This window comes from Micrasema longulum, unplaced genomic scaffold (genome assembly GCF_059751315.1).
Source record: "Micrasema longulum isolate JH-2025_06_02 unplaced genomic scaffold, ASM5975131v1 h1tg000629l, whole genome shotgun sequence".
In the NCBI taxonomy this organism is placed as follows: Eukaryota; Metazoa; Arthropoda; class Insecta; order Trichoptera; family Brachycentridae; genus Micrasema; species Micrasema longulum.
In genome coordinates this window covers 646,742-670,767 of record NW_028277825.1, presented here as the reverse complement: position 1 = coordinate 670,767, position 24,026 = coordinate 646,742, and positions in this window count along the sequence as shown.

Below are 24,026 nucleotides of genomic sequence, written 5' to 3'. Positions count from 1 at the left end.
TTTACTTATTTTTCCAAAAGTTCTATCTTTCATAAAAAGTTCCAACCTCCGAACGATTAAAAATATTAATAAATCATAATTAAAGGAAAAATGGCTTGGTGGAGTAAAATTTTTGTGACTGTTAATATCGCTCTGTTAGCGTGTATTTAGTACAAAAAACGGGATAAAAATGCGTTATGTACGCGCGCTTTTGCGTTAAGAATACCTACCATCCCTGGTCCATTAGAATTAAGTTAATTTTGATTACTCTAAAGTTATATAAATTGTAATGTATGCTTTCGTAATAAAATAAAATATTTTCATAAAATCAACAAAACCGACGTTTCGTTGTCCCGTTTTCCCGTGTTCCGCACCTCAAAACTTAACCGATTGAGTATCGCATCAGAATATTTTTTTTTGTGTTTTTTTCTTTTGCGTTCTTCAAAAATAGTTTACAAATTCGTATACCGTACGTTCAAAGATAAAACTAGGCACTAAAAAAAAAGACATACATTTTGGTCTTGTAATTTTACAAAATTAATTTTAAATCACTTCGATTTCAAACATGTAATTGTTTACACTACGTAAGCTAGCTCGGATAGAATTAACACAGTGCATGCATCATGTTTAAAATGCCAGACAGGAATACAGACGATAATATTTTATCATGTTATAATTGAGGGCATTGGAAGCAAAGATAGCAACCTCCAAAAAACTTTTTTTTTGGTGATGACGTCATTCTGTAGTTTATCAACTTTATTTTTATAAAAATTTTGAGCTGAGTTGCAAATGTAGTTTAAAATCATATTTCTGATGATTTGAAAATAGTGTTTGGAAGCAAACAGCAATATCCATCAGCCATTTTATTCGACCAATGACAGGCTAGAGATTTAAATTTTCAAAATGGCCGTCCCATACAAATATTAAGGAAGTTTTTTTGAATTCGCGTTCATATTAAAGCTAATTTATTAGAGTCTTAAAGTTTAAGTTTAGTTAAAATAACATTTCTAACATAAACATGGAATATCTCGCTAGTCCTGTGACTTCAAAGAAGGCTAAAAAGTGTCAAGAACTCCAGAGAACTGGAAAAAAAATGTAGATGTACACGTTATTATTCTGAATCACATGTAACTTACGTCATGTGACGTCACATTAGAATTTTGGGATGGAAATACAGCAATCTCCCATAAAGTGACAAGCAAATGTAGCAAACTCCATAAGTTGGAAGCTAACCTCCAAGAAATAAATTAGTTTTTGACTATTTTGCATATTAAAATGAACAATTATTGTTTGTCTTTCGTATTACAAATACTAAAAACTCATTAAAAATGCGTTGCTCCTGACTTTCTTTGGCATTAGTGTAACAGTTTTGTTTTTTTTTTTTAAACCAAAACGGGAGTATCTTATATTATCTTATCTTTGCTTTCAATACCCTCAATTATAATGTAATATTTTAATAATGAGATATAGTCATAATTATTATTCTCTCTGCAAACGAATAGATTGCTGACATCTGTTGACGTGCGCACCAATCAATATAGGCAAAGAGTAAAGTAGCTATTTAAAAGCACGTTTTTGGCGTTAATTTTAGTTTTGGTCAATAGGTTCTCTGATGTGCACCAAAAAATTGCATTATAACTTGACATTTTTTATCAGTACGGCGTTTATTGGCAAAAAATAACTCTTGCAGTACAAGAAAAAAAACAAATAAGCGCTAATACTCGCAGTAGTAAACTAACATAATAAATTTAGAAATGTAGAATTGTAAAGAAATCTTCAACTTTATATTTTATGTTGACTCACTGAAGAGGATATGCGGCCTAGAGCGGTTTCATGAACAGGTATTTAAATAGTTTTTCTTTTACTCTCTCACAGATGCCCCCCGAATACTGTGCGAAAACGACATCTGCACATCGGAGTGATTACAGATAACTAAAATCACCCCTAAAACTGAACTGATTTTGTTTTTTTTTTTAATTACTTAATTCTAATGAGTTTTGAAACAGTTTTGGAGATTTTGTGAATACCATATGCTTCGCATGTCATTGTAGCGTCCCTTTGTAAGGAGTTTGAAAAATGTCAAATTTTGATAAAATAAAAGGATGTCAACACCAATGTATCAACAGATTTCAAAGATTTACAAAAAAATTAAACCTCAAATAAATAGAAAAATTAAATGGTGCTTTTATTGTTGACAGCTTCGCTCTATGCATTTTAGTAAGACAATGCAAAAAGTGAGCCGAACAAATAAATGCAGATCAAATCCATCACAAAATATACGCTTTTCACCAGTGTCGCTCAACCAGTACAGATGAGAATCTCTCCAAAATGTGGAAAATACTTATGTCCGACCTTGACACAAGATGTGTGAAGAATCAAGATAAAAAAAGAGGATTCAAAATTTAAATAATCTCGGAGCCTCACAAGGTCTCCAAAACGCTCTCATCCTTGAACGCACAGGACGTTGAGAACCTGATGCGTGGTTAAGGTACTGGGAAAGCTCTGCAGAATACAATGACAGTTATCACCGAAGATTGATGCATCCGATGTCGTAGTTCAGTATTTCTTACAAAATCAAACCACCGCTCATCCAGAATTTTTCTAAGGCACACCTGTTCACAAAACTCAATAGCTCGCTGTTTAGAGTAGGTACCTACTTGTAATTTAAAAAAAATATTTATTTACACAAAAATACCTATCCACTAACACAATATCTACGTACGAAATTCCCGGGACTTAAAACACATGAACTCATAAAACTCGTAAATAAAAATAATATTTCTTTGTGAATTTCATTTTGTGATCATCATTCCCTTTCCGCACCTAATGGTGCGAAGGGCACTGCATTGGTACACCAATCGTAGCGTATCCTAATCATATTTGTTATATGTAGGTAAGGTAATCAGTTTTACGCTTCAGGTACCAGTCTAGGGACTATGAAATATTTTGGTGTAAAAACACTATTTTAAATCATATTTAATATCAACCATTTTGGGAATCGAACCGAGACCTCTTGTATGGTAGGCAAATGCGCTGACCATTGTACCACGAGACCGACAAATACACATTTACAGGTTTAATATAATCAAATATAAATATTTCTAATAATATTTAAAACAAATGAAAGGACTCCTTTAAAACAGTTTTCCTCCAGAAACAGGTAAACAGTTATAAAAATAAATATAAATGTTACTCTTAACAAAAAACCAAACAGAAGAGTCGGGATATTAATAATTTATAAATGAAGCATTTCCGTTACACCGATATTTAAGGAAAGCAAAAGTGTGATCCTGGGGGGAGGCGAGTGTAATCAAATATTTTTGCCAACGCTGCGCTGCGCGCTGATCTAAACGCTTACGTAATAAACGATTTAACGAAACAGTTTAATTATACGGTAGCTATACACATTATTTTAGTAAGGTATTACAGGCGAAACCTTTTACATTTTTTATGAAAAAGGCCGGACGAGATAAATTTTCAAAATAGGTTACTACATGTAGTCATCAATTTATGAACAGTCGGTTCCGATAAACAAGTCGTAAGTAGGTCTGGGCCCCGATTACAGTGAAAAGTTAACAGAGTTATCTTCGACTGTCTATAAAGAAAAACCAATATTTTTCTACTAAAATGAGTATATTTATTTGTTTATTTATTTACATACATAAGTTTACCGTACATTATTTGAGACATAAGTCCCAACTCCATGGGACAAAAAATCCTGCGTTGAGATGGGACTAGCAATTAGTTGACGCAGACACATGAGTATTTCACCACAAATATAGGATCAGAAACATTTTTTTTAATGCATATATATATATATATATATGACACATCAATATGGTAAACAGTAAACATTCGGAAAATCATCAAGGAGTTTCCTACTCAAATCCCTCCCGCTAAGGAAAATCCAGTCCTTTACTACTTTCTTGAAAATAGTTTTTGTCCTTGAGAGCTTAATACGCTCTTCCAAAATATTGAACATTCTCGGTGCGATAAATGAGATATGTCTCTGAGCAAAAGTCGTACGGGTTTTAGGTATGACATTTTGCTGAGACCTCTCCTTATTGTTAGACATTATTTGCATAAGCATTTAATGAATCTTCGTCGGTAACATATAATTGAACACGTTTAGAAGAAAAAAATGTAAACATATTCTGTTTTTTATACGGAAAACTTAATTTTATTTTGTAGATATAGTTAAGATAAATGTTAACTTCCCACTGTAATCGGGGCTTAGATCGTAAGACGGCTTAAGGAATCCTGTGGCTTACTATTTTTTTATTATAAAACTCTACTTTATCTATGTTCAGGGATCAAAGGGTTAATACAGCGATCGTCGCATTATTATCTGTTTGCTAGCCGTAACCCCATTTTTTCCTAAGGTTTATAAGACAAAGATCCACATTTTGATAGCCTTTAATATTTCATTTTATTTAACACATTTAGTAGAAAATAAAAGTTTATGAATACATATATCTAAGACACAAATTCAAACTCGTAAAAGATAACCAGATAGCGGAGTTACCAAGAAGAATAGGGCTCAAACTTAAATATATTTTTGAAAATAAAAAAGTCCCTGTATGCTTGAAAAGACAAGTATATGAATCGTGCATATTGCCGGTGACAACATACGGACTAGAAACCATGTCTATAACACAAAAAAGGAGCCAGAAATTAAAATGCACGCAACGATCCATGGAAAGACAGATGCTCGGTGTATGTCTAAGAGACAGAGTAAGAAATGAAGAAACAAAGCGCCGAACCAGAGTCGTGGATATAATGGATCGTGCAGCAAAATTGAAATGGCAGTAGGCAGGACACTTGATGGAAGAATTGAGGAAATATGGATGTTTAAACATAAACAGAATGGTAAATGTTACATTGTGTGTAAAGTGGCCATTTAAACTAGACAATGACAGATCCCTAGCTGTTGCGACAAATTAAGATTGAAATATCACTGGGCCAGTAATCATTAATAACTGTCCATGGCACGTGAGTTATAAAAATCAGAATGAATTAAAAAAAGGGAAATAACGCAAAAAATTGAGACAGAAGCTAAATTTTGTATCTGAACAAATATTATGAATAGGTTACCCAAATGTATGCATTGCCACTTTTACTTCTGATGATAATTTTCAATAAGTATCAAGCGTAACGCGTTATATAATAGAGTTTTTCCGAGTTGAAGTAATCAATGGTGCTGTAAAAGCGTTGAAAGCTTAGTAATAGGTAGGTACATAGAATGGCCTTAAAAGTTTGAATAGCTTCGGAAGTGTTAAGAAGTTGTGAGGCGGAAACGGGTGGTTGGGGAGTATCTGCATTGTGGTGAAATGGGAATCACAATGCCTGGCACCTTCGGTATAAATATGTGCGAATCAGTACAAAGTACATTCGCGAATTTAGGGCTACCAAAACAGATTTATCAACAACAGTAAGTTTAATACCATTTTGGAAATACAAAATCAGAAAATCTACACAGTGTACTGTTTTTTTTTTGGTTTTTCACAAACATACCTACATGTTTAGTTTTACTATTGGGTTTTAATATAAGTTGTGTTCGTTTTTTTCCAAATTAAAAAATGAGCTCCAAAAGTAAACCAAAATGGTAAAGATCATTCAAAATATTTTTTTTCTGCTTCACAAGAAAATATATTGTGTTTACTTTTACGATACATATACTATTTTATTTGATTACTTGCCATTAAAATGGAATGTCAAGCAGAGGAAAGTGATCATTTTCGAAGCCTCTTTCTGCTCGCGTTTAATTGAGGAAATAAAACTGACAAATCTGCTTGAGATATTTGGCAGTGTATGGTGAAGATGCTTAAGAATTATTGACTAATTTGTCGTGATTTTTTTTTCTTATTTATTAGGAGGACATTACAAAAAAAATACGGCAAATTAGTCAACAGTGTATTCTCTTTATTCTCCTTGCACGTTTTCTCCTCGATTAAACGCGAACAAAAGGTGTCAATAATGGACATTTCGGTCTAGGTACTTGACTAGATTTTGATGGCTTGTAATCAAACACAATGTATTTTTTTTATTTTTTTATTTATTAAGGAAAAACAACAGTTGTTATATAAGAATACAAAATATAAAAAATAGTACATACATCCAGTTAAAGTTTTTCACAAATATAATGAGAGAACATGTTACCCAGTAAAGAGAAAAATAATATATTTTATAAGACATGAGAAAAAAAAAAAAAAAGAGCTCTTTAAGAATGTTAAGGGATGAGGAAATAGAGTGGAGGAAAGGGATTTTCATAATATAGTTGACCAATTAAAAATTTTGATATTATAATAAAATAAACATAATTAAAGGAACATAAACTTATTACACACTGACAAATGTTTTATTTTACAGTATTTCAAAAAGTTTTTTTTTGAAGTCACAAAATTTTGTATTAAAAATATTTAAATTAAATTTGGAGCAGCTACGATAAATAAACGAGTTTTGAACAAAATTTTTTTTGGGCAATAAATTATTTAAAAAATGAACTTGTCGTGTTGACTTTACGTCTTGTGAAGCAGAAAATTTTATTTTGAATGACCTTTACCATTTTGGTTTACTTATGGAGCTCATTTTTAACAAAAACGGCTTATAGTAACACATAATAATTAAACAATTTACATGTAGGTATATTTAAGAGAAACAAAAATAACAGTATGCTGTATAGATTTTTAGAGTTTGTTTTTCCAAAATTTTATTAAACTTATTGTTATTGATTAATGTATTTTGGTAGCCCTAAATTCGCGAATGTGCTTTGTACTGATTCGCACATATTTATAATGAAGGTGCCAGGCATTCTGATTCCCATTTCACCACAATGCAGATAATCCTCCTCATTTTGTTTTACTCTAAGTACTTATTTTTAAATTATAATAAAAACGGACACAATTTATATTAACACCTACTAAATAAATGCCTGGCTTCCATATTTACTTCTCCAAAACGCTCCCTATTTCTAGGTGTTCCCAGGTTTTTTAGATCCATCAAAAATTGCATCTTAAATCCATTAACAAGTTCATTCGGTGTCCAAACCAACAAAGCACCCCTTTATAGATTTTCTTTTTGTATATAATGTTTTGTACAGTTCATACCTGTCATATCTTATAATATATAAATACGTCAATAATAATATTAAGATTCCATATTATTTTATTATTTGGTTCTGATTAATCTTTCGTATATTTAATCATCACTTTAAAATGGGTTGCTTAAAAAAATCATTAAAAAATGTCTTATCCTCCAAGAAAAAAAGACAAGTGATGCATTAATAGTTATTTTATGGAAATATTTTAATAATTAATTTAATAATTTGCTTAACCTGTTATTCATCGTTTATATTTTACTTATTTTATTTTTTATTTATATCATAAAATTACACATATCAATATTAAGTTGCTCTGACTATCTAACTAGAGTAAATAGGCCCGCTCTAAGACATTCAAAATATAAAAACAATAATCGAAAACAAGTAAAGAAAACACAAATTAAAAACTATTCTTAGAGAAATGTGATTACATAACACTTAAAAAAGAATTAGGTAAATGTTTCGTAGACGATTGTTATCGATCCAATTACTACTCTCTGTTAAAAAACCTGAAAAATGAAATTGAGATAAATCCGCCTTGTAATGTGTTTGGCGTAGACAAATAATGATTGATTTACAGGGTGGTGTTACTATTAACATATTACAATAGAGATGAAGAACATTTAATAGAAGGTAATATAGAAGTCTAGGAATCTACAGAGCTTATGACCTGTCATCGGCTGGTTTAAGTGGCCACTTTAAACACTATGTAACATTCACCATTCTGCCCATATTTGAACATCTATATTCCTTCAATTATTTCATCTGTTGATGTTTGTGAAGTTAAAGTGCGGAAACCTTTATTTATGTGGGTGAGATTTATCTAATTGAATTATTTCACCTACATACTAGGCAACGCATATTTTGTTTTTTAAGTTCTATTCCCCTTCGTAGATCAGGTGGATTTTTCAACAATATTTTAAGTTTGTCTAAATTTTTGTAGATAAGGACTGGTGTTACATTACAATAATTCACCGTTCCTGTACTTGCACCAGAAACGCAAGACTGACCACCTTACCTTCATGTATCGGATGTATGCAATACGCTGCAACTGGGTACTAATAGGGAAATTATTGGGACAGAGAAAACATGTTTTAGATGCGGAATATGGAAGTCTAGGTATTTACGAGGCTTATGGCCTGTCATTGGCTGAAGTAAGTGGCCACTTTATACCCTTTGTAACATTCACCATTCTGCGTATGTTTGAACACCCGCATTTCCTTTAGATCTTAATAAAAATAAATAAACAAATATTTCTGTAAAATAAATAAATAAATAATAATTTCCTGAGGAGGAAATCCTGCTTATCAACTCATTAGCCCTGTAAATATCTAGACTTCCATATTCCCTTCTCAAAAACATTTTCCCTTTTTATTTCAATAAGTTTCAATTTCAATAACTCCCTAGGGGGTGAAATCCAGAATTATTTACGAAAATTTGGATCAATTCAAAATATCAATGAGTAAATATTATCTTTCATCAACTTTTTTATATTATTTTTATTTACATATTTCATAAATGGTACATGTTTTTTTTTATTCAATAGAAATCTACTTTTATACATATAATAAATGTTATAACTCTAACTCTCCAAAAAAAGAGACTGACTCTTGTGCTTAGAGAGTGACTTACAATGTTATGCTTATTTATTTATTTGAATTTATATAATTTTGAAGTACAGTATAAAAAGAAAAACAGAAAATAATACTACATTCACAATAATTAAAATTGAATGGTTTTTACACTTGTTCAAAAAATTTCTTTAAATTTACCTTGAGTTTATTGATTGATATACCAGTTTTAATAGTTTTTAGTGCATTGGGGAGATTATTGTAATTGTTGACACCTTCCAAGACAAAGCTATTTTGACCATGACTTGGGTGGAATTTAGTGATTTTAATATTATTTTGGTATCTGAGTGACTTATTCATCTCAAATTATTTTATTTTTTCTTCTTTATGAATTTGTAAAATGAAATTTGTTGTATAAATAGTGTCTACTGTGTGAACTTTAAATAATTTAAATAGAATTTCCGTATTGAATGTTGAAGATTTTAATGCAATATTTTCAAATAGTAAATAGGAATTCAGTCACACCCCTGCAGATGTTTAATAATAATTAAAACCCGTTGCAAATTTCACAGTGGAATGGTTTTCCAATTTTTGAAATCTTCTATTTCCCTGTTTGCAGTTCTCACGCGATACAACCGCCAACTGCCACCCCCGAGTAGAGGAATGTACGTGTATATTGTGTATTTTGTATGTTCATAACTACATTTGGGTCTGTTGCTACAGACACCCTTTAGTGTATATTTCGATCCGATTCTAGGTTCCTCATTCACACCCTTTCACTCAGTGACGTTAGTCGTTTACACTATGCGCGTTTGAGGATTAATTATTGTCCTGAATTGTAACGTAGTATTATTAAAATAAAACGTTTTTAGTGGTTCTTTTTCGCAATTGCATTGTCTCGGTATTTATTTATGTGTCTTTAAAAATATTAATTTACTCACATCATAGTTTACAACATGCAAAAATTAACCAAAAAAGTGCATTTTAATCTTCGCGAGGAATGTTTGGAATCATGTCTTTCCAATATGTAAGCGTTTTATTTAAATCTTATTTTTATTTATTATGTTACGTCCATTTATCACAATACAAAATTGGAAAAACATTAAAATTTACGTTACACACTTTCAAAATAAACTCTTTATTTGATTACAAATTTTCCTATGTTTGAGAAGAGTATAAAATAAATATTTTCCCCAATGCTTATTTCTGCTTCTTATGCAAAACCACAATGGTCTTTAGTTAGTCTATAAAAGCTTTTACATAGTGAATGTATTATTTCATAATCAAAACATTGTATAAATATACCTACGAGTTATATTACTTTTTAAAGTTGTTATTTTATTTAACAATATATTTATTTCATTTATTTGAAGGGATGATCACTTGGTGGACCAAAGCTACATAAAACTGACAGAAGATAGTAATGAATATATAAATAATTACTTGCAATTATCACGTGTAAGAAAATATTGTATTATACAGTAGATAGTTTATTTTTTAAATATTATTTTGTTATAATTTTATTGATATTATCTTAACCATGGTAAAAAATATATATTAAAGTAAACATAAGGTTTTACTTTTAATCATACCGAAATATTAGATTTAATGTTTTTATCGATAATTCTTGTAATTAGGTTATCACTCATATATCCATCTAAAAGTTAGGCCCTGTTCATAACGACAGTAAATCAATATATATTTTGTACAAATATAATAAAATCCTCTATTATTGTTCATCGCCAACACATGTACTCCTTAACTTTGTCCATTGTTTTTGCGCTGAAATATTTTTGAATCCTAGTTAATTTATATTATAAAATGTACTTGAGATAATATTTTGTTTTGAATAAATAAATGTTTTCAACAATTTATTATTTACTAGTCTGAAGAATGACATTGTTATTATAGGTGTAATTACACTGAATTGCCTTTTTATTTACTAGTTCGCTACCTTTTTATTAACTAATTTATTATTCACTAGTCTGAAGAACCCCATGAGAGGGTGAAAGCGCTCAAAATTTTCCAAATAAATAAGTAGGAGCCAATCAATTATTTTAATTTATAAATTATGTGAAAATAATGTTACCTAGATAGGTAATTCATCATTCCCTTTCCGCACCTATTGGTGCATAGGGCACTGCATTGGTATACCAATCGCAGATCATTTTTGTTACATGAATATAAGGTGATCAGATTTACACTTCAGATACCAGTCTAGGGACTATGAAATATTCCAGTGTAAAAACACCCTTTTAAATAATCTTTCAAATCAACCATGTCGGGAATCGAGCCCGAGACCTCTTGCATGGTAGACAAATGCGCTGACGAGGCCGTCAAAAAACGATTAGGCAATTACATTGTAATTATAAGTGTAATTACAGTGAATTCCCTTTTTTTACTGGTCTTTTACCTTTTTACATACTTATTCATTATTTGTTAGTCTGAAGAACCCCATCAGAGGGTGAAAGCGCTCAAAGTTTTCCAAATAAGTAAATGGGAGTTAACCAAGTATTTAAATGTATAGATCGTGTGAAAATAATGTTACCTAATTACACTGAAATATGTTAAAGTCCAGTTACAAAAATATTTTTTTTTTTCCAGAATTATGTACGGGTGAACACGTTAAACAGAACTCACATTAACAGAACTCATTGTGGAGCCTGCTTAAAATACCAACAGCTAATAATAATACAAAATAAAATATTAGGTTATTACTCTCTTAAGATTATGTTTTACGAAATCTGTACCTTCAAGCATTACCACGGGAGTCACATTGAACGATATGTTCAAGATACGAGATTTGGTGATTGTGCGTTTTCCAAAACATGATAACTTATGAACCAAATGAGATAATTTCGACAATGTTTGAGTGTGTCCAAATGCTTGCAGACTAGCTGGATTTTCTTCCTAGGGAGTTGTTCATATTTATTTTTAAAACTCTGTTCAAATAAATTTAAATATGAACAACTCCCTAGGGAGAAAATCCAGCATTTGGACATACTCAAACATTGTCGAATTACTACCTGGTAAAAGAAGGAGTATAAAAATTGGGAAATTGTTTTTAGGCGTTGCCTAGTGGGTGATTTGGTTCAGCCGGATGAATCTCACCCACGTGAGAAAGGTTTCAGCTCTTACTTCACAAAAGTCAACAGATGGAAGAGTTGAGGAAATGTCGATGTTCAAACATGGGCAGAATGGTGAATGTTACACAGTGTGTCAAGTGGTCACTAAAACCAGCCAATGATAGGTCATAAGCTCTGTAAATGCCTAGACTTCCATATTCCCTTCTCAAAAATGTTTTCCCTCTCTGTTGAAATAAATTTAGAGATAATTTCAAGCTACTAAGAATTTTCCATGAAAATTAATGATTATTTTGATAAAAAAAGTACATATTTATTGAAATAGCGTATCTGGGACTGTTGATGTTTTTTACACTAAAACAAGGTGGACAAATTTTTTTAATTTTTATTGTAAAAAGCATTTCTATGACGAATATGGACTTTTGTGTTTTATTAACGTATACGATAGCTTTTTACGATAATTTCTGCATTTTAAACTTCAAAACAGCAAGAAGTGGACTTTCAAGTTTTATCCTTTGAGGTACAGATAATATTGTTTCCAGCTTACTCTTGATTTCACGTTTGTGTTTAAAATAATTGGTGGTGGTTCCGAAATTATAAATTCCAATATAGTCTGCAATGGAATCTGAATTCTACATGCTTATAAATTACAATCACGTATTGTCCGTCTCGTGGAGTAATGGTCAACACATCCACCTAACGTCTCGGCTTCGGTTCCCGGTAAAGTTTATATAAAATATTGATTTAAAATGTATTCTCATAATGCAGTATTTCATACTAGTCTGATACCAGAAACATGAGACCCAATCATCTTACCTTCGTGTGAATAACCTATATTATGGTATATGTCATAAGTGCGAATTAGATTTTATTAATAAGGTGTCATTATTTATTTTTCAGGGGGGTCCAGTATATATTTTGAACAACCTTCACTCAGTAAAGCAATTTCGTGCCTAAAAGTTCATTTGCCCTTTAAATTTCCTAAAAATGGCGGTAAGCACCTAAGATATACTAATGTTTTAAGATTAGATTTACAGAGATAAATTGAATATATAAAACTTTAATTTTTTAATAATTTTTTCGAACGCAAAAGTTTCATTTACACACTCATTCTTTCTTTATTAACATGTTCTTTAAAATAAGCCGCCACAAAATAAAATAAAAACCTCATGCCAACGTCGAAATTCTATTAAAACATTTATATAAAATGCAAAACCATATTATGCAGGTTGTTCTTTAAACCCTGTCACATCCGAAACTACGATGATCAGTTTGGGCAAGAAGATATATGAGAATATTAAAAAAAATATTTAAGGGAATTCGTAAAAATAAAAAAAATAAAAAAACAAATGGTTGCTTACTTCTGCAGGGGAGAAGCGAGGGGGGCGCGGCTCGTGGTTTACGGTGTGTCAGACTCTCCCCTCCTCGTTTCTCCCCTGCAGAAGTTGGTTAAGAAGACACGGTTAATATGAAGTATTAATTTAATAGGTTGTTTTCACACTAGAATATTTCATTGTCCCTGGACTGGTAGCTGAAGCGTAAGACTGATCATTTTACCTTCATGTAAAAAAATAATCAAGATACGCTGCGATTGGTGTATGAATGCAATGCCCTAAGCACCATTAGGTGCGGAAAGGGAATAATGATGGTGGTATGTGGAATATTCAATACCAGCTACCCAATGAGACAATAAATACATTTATAAATGAATCATGTTTATGTAAAAATATACACTACGCCTTTTCATGGGTGTGTTAAATTTGTTAAAGAAACATTTTATCACTACCCTGTTTTGTTAAAGCCGGTACTATGTTGTATATACGTTCTAGCACTAACCCTTATTATCTTTTTAATTAAACTACATGATTCATATTATTAAAAAGGCCTTTAGTGATTAAAGAAGTATTTAAATGACAGCTATTCATGTTACTGACTATACGAGTTCATGACAGTTTGTTTTTATTGTATTATTATTTTCTTTTTATTTCATTTTAATTTAACATATTTGAATTGTGTTTTGTGTCCTAGACGGGAGTTTTCAACTCGATGGCTACTCTCAGGGGAAAATACTAAATAGAGAAATTGAGCGCAGAAAAGTTCATCTCATAGTGTAGTGGTTGGAGCGTTCGCCTACCATGCTTGGGGTCCAGGGTTCGATCCCCGAGAGGGTCAACATGAAATATCAGTATATACTATACATAAATGTATGGAATAAAACAGTATTATGGATGGTTTTCACGGTCACTGTTATCAATATGTTTATTTGTTGGGTGATACCGTGTGTGTAAGATATGTTCTGACTTTTCGGCTTACCCTGAAAATGGCTCCTGCAATGGTAGCCGAAACGTCGGAACAAATCCAACACACACGGCATCACCCAAGTATTATCTCTGTTCATGTGATTGCAATTTGGTAATGAGAAAGAATGACAATATCTGACATAAGCCCCCTATAAAATTTCTCTAACTCACAGTAAAAGGGGCAATGAGAACTGTAGAGTAAATTGAAAAAAAAAGTAAAAATGAAATTCGACAAAAAAACGGATTTTTACTTTAAGCAGAATAGATTAGAAGACCCTTGGTCTCGTCGGCTTTGTGGTGGACACCACAGACACAGTTGACGTGAAAATATATTTAAAAGGGTGTTTTTACACTTGAATATTTCATAGTCCGTGGATTGGCACATGAAGCGTAAAACTGATCATCTTACCTTCATGTAACAAAAATGATAAAGATATGCTGTGATTGGTTTACCAATGCCGTTCCCTATGAACCGTAAGGGCGGAAAGGGAATGATAATGATGGTCTTCAAAACTTTCGGTTTTCTGGTATGTGGAGGGAGTGCATTTACTGCTATATTTTACTATCACTGAATTGGCACTTGAAGCGTAAGACTTTTTTTATTGTTGAGATTTGCTTTTTTATTTACCTTGCTTATAATATACAAGGTTTGTATTTCAAAACGTGGATTTTTCTGCAATACAATTTCTTTAAATTTATCTAAAGTGTTGGGACCAGGAAGGATATACTAATATGTTTCAATCAGGAGCCAATTTTCAGCATTTGCCCATGTAGAAAGAACCACTTATAACTCTTCAGGAGTAGCCGGAGTATTGGCAGTAATCAACAGGTCTTCCGTTCTACTAGACGATTGTTCGGCATTTTGTTTCCTACTTTGGTTTATTTTACCAATTGCCTTCACTATACTCGTATTGACCACCTCTCGTGTGAGTTCTTTATTACCTATCACCGATGGAGTCGTATAGATTTTCTCCCAGGCTTCTGCATTGCGCATCCAGCTGTTGTCTTTGAAAGCTGAAAAAGGAGCAATGCATCAACAGGTGAGGGACATCTTGAGGAGTTTCATCGTCGCATCGGCAGCTGACGATCTCAGAGAGCTTGAAGCGATGCAGGTAGCTTATAAACCCACCGTGACCCGTAAGAATCTGGGTGGGCTCGGCATAAAAATGGTAGGGAAAAACATTTTAGTTACACGTCCGATACTTTCACTCAAATATCGATCGTTCCAGAGTTGAAGGGCACTGCTTGAGTGGAAAATCGGCGAAATTGGGGGCTGTCTTCTTGAGCGTAGCCTTCCGAGCCTCTTTGTCAGCTTTTTCTTGCCAAGGATTCCGCAATGTCCCCTTATCCAGCCGATGTATACGTCCTGGTGTATGCATCGTAGCTTCTGGATATCTGATCTGATGTCTATTACAATAAGGTTCACCGAATTTCGGTGAGTAATTGATGAGGCAGCACTCTGACGCCATCGCAGGGTACAAAAGCCGCACCTACTTTGCCGTCTAAGAGACTGCCATCTATGAAGATCCTTTACTCTTCCCGCGCCGTCCCAGGCAGAACCTGATCATCGTAGCCATGATGTATCGGCTAGCGCTCCGCCGGATGAGGAAGTGAGAAATAGTAGAAGCGTAAGACTGATCAACCTACGTTGGTAACTCATGATCGACACATACTGCATGCCTTTTTACAAAGCATGCACCATCAGGTACGGATTGGGTTTTGGTGATGATGTTTTATGTTTTGTGTCTTGGATGGTTTTGATGTGACTATCGATTACTGTTAATGGTTGTATTTCTTTGTTTTTTCTTTGAATGACTATCGTTACACTCGTATGCCTACATTGATATTTCTTATTGCTAAAAAACGTCTGGTTTTGTTTATTTTTTAGGAATGAAAAAGAACTGCAGCTACAAAACAAGCCTTTTCAAGGACTTTCGGCATTGGATGAAAACCTCCGAAACATTTCAAAAAACTCATAAGTACAAAAACATGCAAAATGTTGTATTGTGGCTTAATAAAAATAGCAAAATTTCTAAAACATAGTGTTGCATATGAACTTATGCTAGATGCTGGATGATAAAAAAAGTTGTTTTTATGATTTATGTAAGGTACGTAAATACATTTTGTGTGTGTGAAAGGGTCAACGGGAAACATATTGGTGTGACCAGGTAGTCCCTTTCCCCCTCTCTATGATTACCGAATGGAGCTTCTCGCTACTATCCGTGGCCCTGTTGTAGGTCCTGTCGGATATACAGATCTGGTGGATTCAAAAAAGAATTTCAAGGCTTTTTAATCAGTTCGGCGACTTGATGGTGCACAAATGTCGAGATCCGCGAAATATGTTAGGCTGATACATGCATTATGGACGGAATCAAGAAAGGGGTGCTGCGCTGGTTTGTACATGTAGAGCGAATGGACAGCAAAATAACGGCTTAAAAGATCTACTATGCGAATTTGATGGATGCAGAAAACGAGGAAGACCGAAAAAGACATGGCACAATCAAGTCCATCAAATACTTGAAGATGGACATGTCAAGAATAATCGGCGTGCGTGCATGAGAAGATGTATGAATGTAGAGGAAGCGAGGTCTGTATGCAAAAATAGGATGATGTGGTGTTCTATCCTCTCTGCCTACCTCTACGGAGAAACGGCCTGATGGTTTGTTTATTTGTTGTTTATTTGAATTGATCGCGTTAAATGAATTTAATCCTAGTCAGTGAAGAATTCACTTCTCTATTTTCTCAATCTAATGAAGTGCACATTATGTACTTCTGGATTACCTTCTGTCAGCACATAGATGCTTAGATTACAGGGAGCTCCTTCCGGCAGCTTTTCGCAGTCGGCATCAAGAAACATTTCCGTGTATGTGGGCACCGCCAAGGAGACTTATGTCCTGAGATGCGGCGTGCGGTATGTGGTAGGCAAGCTGTGTTGCCAATTTAGCCTATTTGTCGATATATTAAGCGACATCTTCACAATTAAAACGACATATAATTTTCATAAATGTGTTTGTATGTGTGTATGTATAAATATAATATTTCTATTTCTTTTTTATATGGAACATTTTTTAAATATTTTTAATATGTATTTTCTTTAATTTTAAGATCGAATAAATAAAATAATTACTTGGAGACCCCCGAAGCATTATGCATACAAGCAGTAATACTTCCTACCTAGATGGATTCATGCTCATTCGGTTGTACATAGGAAGTAAGCACTACTGACTTTGCAACAATAACCAACCGATGAACCGGAGATTCAGACTGTTTGTATAATATACTCATATAAATGTCTATTTATTTTTATTTTTGCTGAATTTTTGTGCCTAACAATATGTAAGATTTACAAACCTAAAATGCATCTCTTTTTTACTACTTTTCTTCTATACTCCACTCTTTTACTAATCTATTATTCTTTTGTTTACTATACATTACTTTTACTGAGTTTTACAATAACAATTACCTATGATTTCTTTATATTATATAACTTTGTTATTAACTTTAATTTTGTACAAATTGGCTACGGCCGTTAGTTATAATGACAAATAATAAATAAATCATTTGTTTTTGAAAAATATACTCTAGAGTTTTTGTATTTATTTATAATTAGTCTTGATTATAAAATAGTACATCGTATCCATAATCAACACCTAAAACGTTCTTCTACCGCGATTAGTGATGGGCACCTATAGATAAATATATTCATTTATTTATTTTATAATAAAACAATGACAGACAACTGGACATATTTACGTACATATATTACACACAAGATATACATAAAAGTATTGTTGCTAGACGCGTCACTCTTTACAATTATTTGCAGCAAGGTAAGTTAGTGTTACAAACAATGATATTTTAAAAAAGAAGAATAAAGAAGAAAATCTGTATAAACTTTATCCATACAAATACATATATTTTACAAAAAATAATAATAACGTCTCCCAAACTCAAAAAGAAATTAAAAGATAATTTAGATCTCAAACCTCACAAACTTTTTGAATGACGATGGACTTCAAAGAAGAAAAAAAGTTTTCAGTATCAGAGACGTCCACCGTCCACGGCGAGTAGAACGTGAATAAATCGACATTTCTAATCTGGCTTTTTTGTATGAAGATATGTATAGGATTTTTACACCCTTAAAATGGCGAAAGTTTATACAATATAACCCAACAAAACTTATTTTTAAGAAAAACGAAATATTGAGACTTGGAAGAAGATTTATGCATTACGATTAACTAAAAAATAAGGTCGTACCATATTTAAAAATACGTTTAATACCTATTCGAAAAATGACTGTTTTTAGTGATTTCATAATCTTTGAGAATTTTTTTCCCCAAATTACAAGATAAAAATAAAAAAACAAAAAATATTGGGCCCTAGGAGAAAGTTAAAATTTTGACGAAGTATTTTCAAAATTTGGCTAAGACTACAACAAGTACTTAAAATATCCCATCAAAATATCACATTTTAGCCTTTTTTAGGCCGCTCCCCCTTAATACCATCAAAACTTTTAATTGATCACTAGTTCGACCCCATCTAAAATACGCTTCTCCATTCTATAGGGATCATATTGACCATATCGAGTCTGTCCAACACCATTTTATAAGAAAAAGAAACATTTGCGTTCTAATGATTTACCCAAATATTTCGTTTTGAGGGCCATTTCCAACGAGTTGTAAATAACTCACTATAAGAAAGTGGAATCAAGTTGGAAGAGTGGGATTCGAACCACAGATCTTTGGTCCGTGAGTCCGAGACACTAGCCACAGGACCACAACCCGATCAATAATCAGATTGCAAAGGGATAAATAATCCTATTTTGAAATAGAGCAATCTTCCAATATGGCTTCATTGGAGGAACATAGAACGGAGATAGACCTAATATGCATTTTGAAAACACTTAAAGCTATGGGTAAGAGATGTCTTATCTTTGTTGCGTTCAATTTCTTTTCATGTTCCTAACCATGTCACCAGAAGTCAAAATCTGTCAAATCTTCTAAGAGCAACTATTGTTTTTACGCCCCAATGTTCAGAATGTGTATATTAGTCAATTACTACTTAGACATTGACGAATTGCGTCACGCAACTTTTTGGGATTGATCTTCCGGCTTTTCGTAGATCTCCTCGCCATTATCGCAATATGAAAAATATTAACACAATATGGCGGCCTCCGTGGTGTAGTGGTCAACACACTTGACTCACATGCGGAAGGTTCCGGGTTCGATTCCCGGTGAGAACACAAAAAAATAAAATGTGATTTTTCTCAAGCCTGGGTTTTCTGTGATGTAATTCACTACTTTAATTAGGCCCAATGGCCTGTTGTGGTGCAAAAATAAATAAATAAAATATGAAATAAAGATGGATTGACATGGGTTGACTCGAAGTCTTATATGTTGATCGTGTTTATGAATATATTGTATACCATTAATTCATTTCTCTTGTTTGTCTTTGCAATAAAGTTTTATGTTCTTTTTATTTGGTTGCTTGTACATGTGTTTATTCATATAACTGTTGTATTTGGCTTAAGCAGTATAAAAAAAATCAAATAAAATAAATAAAATGACCAATATATATATCTTTTAACGCACACTAGGCGATCGCTCTAAAAAGGAGTAATTACGAACGAGTCCCTGGCCGGGGTCCTGAAGCGTAAGGCTGATTACCTTACCTTCATGTTACAAAAAGGATCAAGATATACTGCGATTGGTGTACCAATGCAGTGCCCTATGCACCATTATGTGCGAAAAAATAATGATGATGATGATGACCATTTATTGCAAATATACATTCATAATATTTGTTACTATGTGGGTACCTATGCATAATTTCGGTTATAATATTTTTTTGTACTGAACGCAAATAATTTTAATTTGCTATTCGGTTTTCTAAATTATTTTTATGTATAATTGTAATTCATTATTATAATATTTTTTTCATTATATCTGTTCTATTATTTATTTAAGTATTCAATGTAACAACAATGTTTTAAGTTTGTCCAAATGTTTGTAGACAAGGACTGGATTCAACCGCCCTAGGGAGCTGTTAATATTAAAATATCGCTAGTTCAAAGCAACAGCGAAATATCTCTGAAGAACATATTCTCAGATAATCGGACTTTGAAGTATGCAAAAGGTCTGACTTAATTAAATTATTTGAATTAGATTATAAATTTTATATTTTCACATAGGTTAACTATCTAACTTCAACGTTTTTGAAGTTAAAGAATGTTACACAATGTGTAAAGTGGCCACTGACAGGTCATAAGCCCTGTGGATGCCTAGACTTCTATATTACCTTCAGTAAAATGTTATATATGTCTGTTGTAATATGTTAATATTAACAGCTTCCTTGGGGGTCAAATCCAGTCCTTGTCTACAAAACTTTGGACAAACTCAAAACATTGTTGATGAACCCCCCTGGTCTAAGTAGAAGTTTAAAAATATTTTCAGGCGTTGCCTAGTATGTAGGTGAAATAATTTAATCGGATAAATCTCACCTACAACAATAAAGGTTTCAGCTCTTTAACTTCAAAAACGTCAACAGATGGAAGAGTCGATGGAATATAGATGTTATGTTCAAATATAGGCAGAATGGTGAATTTTATACAGTTGTAAAGTGTCTAATTAAACGATTGTAAAACGAGGTAAGCACAGCACAGAGGCATGCATATTTTATAGGCCCAAAAGTGTTCAATTATTTTTTTACTGATAATGTTTCATCGACCCCAAACTTCCAAAATTTCCCTTCTTTTAAAAAACACACACTATCCTGGATTTAAACTAAAGGTATTAACTCTTTTTTTCAATGATATATTTTTTTGTCCTTTAATAATAAAAAGGAATATTTTTATGTTTTTTAAAATATATTTTCTATTTCCTTATAATCTTTTCTTTTCTCTTTCTGAACAATAAAAAATATTGTACCTGTCTATTTATTATAGGAGAAAGAATCTTGTATTACAACTGACTACTATGTTCCTTCATGTAAAAGATAATCGAGATAACAAATTACAACGGGGATGGAGAATACCTTTAATATGGGAATATGGAAGTCAAGGCATTTATAGGGCTTATGACCTGTCATTGGCTGGTTTAAGTGGCCATTTTACACACTGTGTAACATTCACCATTTTGCCTATGTTTAAACATCCATATTTCTTCAATTCTTCCATCTGTTGATTTTAGTGAAGTCAAAGAGCTGAAACCTTTATTGTTGTTGTCTTATGTTTATTGTAAAAAAACAAAAAAAAAAAATAAATATGAAAAAATTAAAAAAACAGCCAATAACAGGTCATAAGCCCTGTGGATGCCTAGACTTCTATATTCCCTTCAGCAAAATGTTTTTCACGTCTATTGTAATATGTTAATGTTTAAATTTTTTATTTTATTGTTGTTGCATAATATGTTATTATTTTCTTTAATGAGCCCTGTTTCAGTATTGTGGCCAAAAGCACAGCTTTAAAATACAAAACAGTAAACTGTAAACTAATTTGAAATGAATAAAAAAAAATCAAAATAGTTATACGAGTCACTAAGAACCGTAATAAATCACTTTAAAAAAAAAATATTATTAACTTTTGCTTTTTATAAAATATGATAAAAAAAAACATTAATGTGTCCTTACCTGCGGTATGGTGTGATGCATTTGACGCATTCTTTACCTTGAGATCCCGGGATCGATTTCTGGCAGGGTAGACGTAAAATATTCGTTTTAAAGAGGATTTTACCTTGCACCTCAAGCGTAAGGCTAATCACCTAAGCTTTATGTTGCATGTGCTCGAGATACGATGCTTATTAGCTGTTTCCTTCCAAATATAACTAACTTTTTCCATAATGGTGGACTCTAAGTATATCGTAAAATGTGCCGTTTTATTTTCACCGTGGATTTTCCAAACATTTTTATATCAATATTCTACTTTACTACTACTACTAGTGAGAGAGCTTTTCCAACTTCTATTACAACACGGACTATCTCTTCGTTTTAGTAACGAGAGAAGCCTTTTAATAACAAGAATACAAAGATAACAAAATAAAATTCTCAAACTTACATACAACCTACCCTACCTGACCTCTACGACTGAACTGTACAAAAAAACACACCAGTTTGACATAAACTACTTGACTAAAATTGAGACCTTAAAAATTGTGCACAAAATAACACTGGGAAACATACAAGACGACGACATAATATTAGTCAAAAATGCTGACATACACAAATATAACACCAGACAACAACAACACTATCATATTGGAAAAGCAAAGACAAACACAGGACAGTCAAAAATATTACATAATGGACTTACACACTACAACGACTTATTTTACTACTTGAAAACTTTTACTGGGGACAAATTTAAAATCAATCTGAAAAAGCACATGATGACTGAACTAACTAGACTAGACGAGACATAAAATGACTAGACAATATTAAATTTCTAATGTAACCCTAACGGGTTTTTTAAAATTGTAAATAAATAAAAAAATATAAAAAAATAAATTTAAAAAAAATACCCTTTCACCGCTCTAGTTTTCTTGCCTCCTCTTTCACAGTAGTAGCTTATCGACTAAGGAATAATCTACCCACTAATGTTCAAGACGCCCCTTCTTTATTTACATTAAAATCAAGATTGAAATGTCACTATCTAAATCAGTGGTTCTTAACCGGTGCTCTGCGGTGCTCCACGAGCTTGTTACAAGTGATCCGCGAAATGATGAAAACCAAAATTTAATGTTGACTCATTGACTGTGTGATTTGAGTTGCAAATAAAATGGCTAGATGGCAGCGCCCTTGCAAAGTGAAATTGTGTGCGCTCATCTCATAACAACGCCAGCGGTCAAGTACTCTATCGAGAACCGTCGCTCAGTTACTAGCTACTAGCACTTCCAGGCAGGGGATTCCCCTTGCGTTATTGCGTTTATATACGTAGCTAATAGACATACCCTGTGATTAAATCATCTTTTGTGTGTTTATTTCGATAGTTTTGTGTGTATATTGTTTAAAACATAAATGCATCTTTAATTTCGATCTACATAAATAATAAATTCGTTTAAATAAAAAATAACAAATTTATCCCATTGTGGATAATTGTTTAATTAAACGAAAATCGAAAGATTCAGATCGAAATCCCTTTGCGGCAATTGATACTTCCAGGGAATACATCGAATTGGTAAATTTTTGTGTCAAGAGGAAGAACGAATAACGAATACAAGGGCACTGAAATTTTTACTACAGTTTTCAACCTCATTTTTGTGTGAGTTTTGTTTCTCAACTTTAATCAATATTAAAACGAAGAAACGCTAAAAACTTAGCAATTTGGATGAAGAAATGAGAGTAGCTTTATCAAATATTAGATCTTATATCGCTGAAATTTGTACAAGCCGACAAACTCATTGTAACATTAAATAGTTTACCCCTCAAAAAGTTTCATTGGAGTATTTATGTATTTTTATTAATTAATGTAATTTTTAACTTGTCTAATAAACTAATTAGTTTTATTTTTAATAAAAGTTATTTTTGTATGTTTTTTAATCTTTAGTTTTGGTTTACCGCGAATTTTCCTTGTGTGCTCCCTGACTTCAAAAAGGTTCAGAACCACTGATCTAAATATTTAAGTTGTTCCTTTCTCCTTCTTCTTTCCTTCCCGTCTCTTCTCCTCTCTTCACAGTAAAGTGGTTTTTTTTTATAGTACATTGACCGACACACACGTATATCCTGGCATACATTTCTAGCTTCTACCTTATTCATGCATCTTGTTATACATGCCCTTCGGTTCTACCTGCTGTTGGCATGACTAAACTTAAGATTTTTGTTTATCTGATCATGCCACGTCTTCTTTGGTCATCCTCGTCTCACATTACCGTTCATCATCGCCATATATTCTTGTTTCACCATTCTTTCGTCATCCATTTGTTCTACATGACGAAACCATCTCAGATACCCTTTCTTAATCTTAACCATTATACCTGACTCAGATTTACACTCTCGCCTGATT